Source organism: Corythoichthys intestinalis, chromosome 2 (assembly GCF_030265065.1).
Source record: "Corythoichthys intestinalis isolate RoL2023-P3 chromosome 2, ASM3026506v1, whole genome shotgun sequence".
In the NCBI taxonomy this organism is placed as follows: domain Eukaryota; kingdom Metazoa; phylum Chordata; class Actinopteri; order Syngnathiformes; family Syngnathidae; genus Corythoichthys; species Corythoichthys intestinalis.
In genome coordinates this window covers 22,324,690-22,327,786 of record NC_080396.1, presented here as the reverse complement: position 1 = coordinate 22,327,786, position 3,097 = coordinate 22,324,690, and the positions used below count along the sequence as shown (strand labels likewise).

General features: G+C 39.5%; 1 non-coding gene across 1 annotated transcript; it reads left to right on the top strand.

The window, feature by feature from the left end:
* Nucleotides 1-239: 239 nt before the first annotated feature.
* On the top strand, nucleotides 240-312 carry trnar-ucg (transfer RNA arginine (anticodon UCG)). Its single transcript has one exon. It is a non-coding gene; the product is annotated as a tRNA-Arg (tRNA).
* Nucleotides 313-3,097: the final 2,785 nt, after the last annotated feature.

Here is a 3,097-nt window from a genome sequence, read left to right as displayed (position 1 = left end):
ACTGCCACACGGTGCGTTCAGGTGCTGCAGGAAAAAGGGCAACTTCTACTAACGCGCAATATTTTCCTATTATTTCCTCCTCGTACTCCTTTTCCTCTATGTGTCTAGTGCTTGGAGCAAAATAAGTACAACATAGAAACACTGCTATTTAATTCTGTTTGAATAGTAGTACACTTACACACCACCTATTGGTGGAAAATATTCTCCTGTAAATTGTACGGAGTTATTTCTCAGGACGTGGCCGCGTGGCCAAATGGATACGGCGTCTGACTTCGGATCAGAAGATTGAGGGTTCGAGTCCCTTCGTGGTCGGATTTTGGAAGCAACACTATCTGCTCCCTACTTTAGGACAAAAAGAAGTGCGTTGCAGTAAAATATGTGTTGACAAAGTTAAAACTGCAAAATCAAACGACATTAACACACGGAATCTCTAAAATGTGATTCAGCACAACCAAGATGACACTCCGGGACTATCTGTGCTTTGTGTGACATCCCGGAAGCGCCTATATGTATGGTTGGAGGTGGAATGTTTTCAAAGTGCCAGTGTGTGTGTATCTACCTCGCCATACGCCTTAAATAGCGTACCGCAGGAATGCTATTTCTAGACCGTGACATCGCCATTGTAATGCGGAAGTAGGACATTATACACACACCCTAACATACAATCCATTATATTTCTTCTTATTTTCTCCGGTAATCTTTCAAAAATAAACATGCCGATCAAACACTGCTGCTATGGAACTTGTAGAAACGACTCCAGACATTATGTCTCATGAAGGATGTTTTCTTCATACGTTTCCCAAAACCAAAAACTCAGAGGAAAAAATGTGAAGAAGGGATCAACTTGCATGGACGTCCAAAAGACCAGTTTAACGGCAGTAAAGTGAAGCCATTCACATTTCATATGCAGTAAACATTTTGTTGGGGGCCATGGTCCTTCAGTGGACGAAGAGGTATGCCATCTCGATATTTTTACAAATTTTTTAGTGTGGCATTTTGCCGTGCTGCTTCTGTCTGACAATGAATGACCTGAAAAAAATTAAAGTGGTATCTGACTGCCACCGTTGTTACCTTTTCTGTTGTAAAGAAACAACTTTGGTAAGGGGGAAGTGTAAATAAATTAATAGAATTAAGATTAGTTAATGAAAAAATTAAAAGTGCTTGATGGCTGTCACATTTGCGATCGCTGCACAAAACTAACAATATATGGTAATTTACCCCCAAGATCGGTCAGAGACGTAAGACAACAAGAGGATATAATATATAAGAAAGACAGGGCATAGACATCATCATTATTGACGGGTAGGCTCGGCCATGCACTGCAAAACTCCTTCAAGAGGGGGCTGCCCACATAAAGAGGAGCTATTCACAAATACGAGCACGCAGCAAACTAACGGTGGATTTCGGTTCAAAAAGTACAAAGTTGTACCACATACAAACAGGAAGGATTGTCTCAGGTGAGGGCGTAGGTTTGCATCGGGAAGGGAGGGACATAACTCTACCTTTTCAGGATGCTCAAATAGTCCCCACCAACGTTTAAGCAACCTTATATGGATTATAAAATGAGTTCAGTTATACAGGTAATTTGGATCTTAATTAAATTAATTTTCCCATATGTTGTAAGGAAAGAATTGACCCTACCGTTATTAAGTGGATACTTTTCATTATGTTCAAACTTACATATACCCCTTTTCACTTGTTGAATGCGCCTGTCCATTTTTTCCCCCTCAAACACACATTTGATTGGCTGATGAGGGATGGCTTGACCCACCCGACAGAAATACATGTCAATATATGTCCTCCGCCTCTTTCGAAGACCAGGGATATTAGAAGTTTTTTTCGGCCAGCAGCAGCCACTGTAAGTAATTTAATAAGACGCCAACGTTATGGAGGTGGGAAGAACACTACTAATTTTGCTACTAAAAGTCCAACCTGCATCAGAGTTAGCATAACATTAAACTGTGTGAACTTGCTAACCTGCAAAACTCGAGTAGGAAGCTGCTTAGAGAGAAGTGTCCTTCTGTTTGTGTTTTCTACTGTTAACGTTAATTAAACTGTGGGAAATGTAGTAAACTCTGCTGGAAACTATAGAACCAGAAAAACGTGAGCAAGAAGTTGCTTAGGGTGCTGCATAACCTCATACGTTGCTCACACAACACAACACAATCATAATTAACTATGTGCAAAAAAATATAGTTCCCACACTAGCGTTGCGATCAACTGGTCGATCGTGATCGACGTAATGAGCACCCCTGATTTAGCCTATCAATTAATTAGGTTCATATTCGCATGAAATGTAACCCTGACCCCAGTTCAATAATCTATTTGGTCTTCTTAATGTCCCAGCCCTAGCAAAAAGTATACATGTTATATCTTCCCTACCAATGTTGAGACCAAACCTACGCCCTTGGTCTCAGGCGTGATTTGTTCGAGGATTCAAGGTCATTATTATATTTTTCGGACCATGCATGCATTTTGAAATGGCGTACCGCAAGCAACACGTCAATTCTGCTCATTAATATTCATGAAATTAGCTACTCTTGCTAAGTAGGGACAAGCCACCGTTTGAATGGAAATGAATGGAAAATCGTGTACGAAGGAGATGTTTACAGAGCCAAACCTACCAATTCCCTCCGAAAATGATGTGCCTGGTGCCAAATTCACTGGCAAAGATGTGGAAGAACATAAAAATGTTCAGTTAAAGAGATGGCTTGAGTGTCGAAGGCTGAAAAAGACGGAAAAAAAAAAAAACGAGCCAACCTAAGCATAGCCTTAGCTTTTTTATCGACGCGACTGACAATGACATTCTCCTGTTTCAACAAGCTATCCTTTACCATCAGCCCTGTCTTTCTTATATATCCTCTGGTTGTCCTACGTCTCTTACCGTTCTTGGGGGTAATTTAGTTAGCTTTGTGTAGCGATCGTAAATGGTACTCAGTGACAGCCAACGAACACTTTAAATTTTTTCATTGATAAGAAATCTTAATTCTATCATTTATTTACACTTCCCCCATACTAAAGTTGCGTTTTTATATATATATATATATATATATATATATATATATATATATATATATATATATATATATATATATAT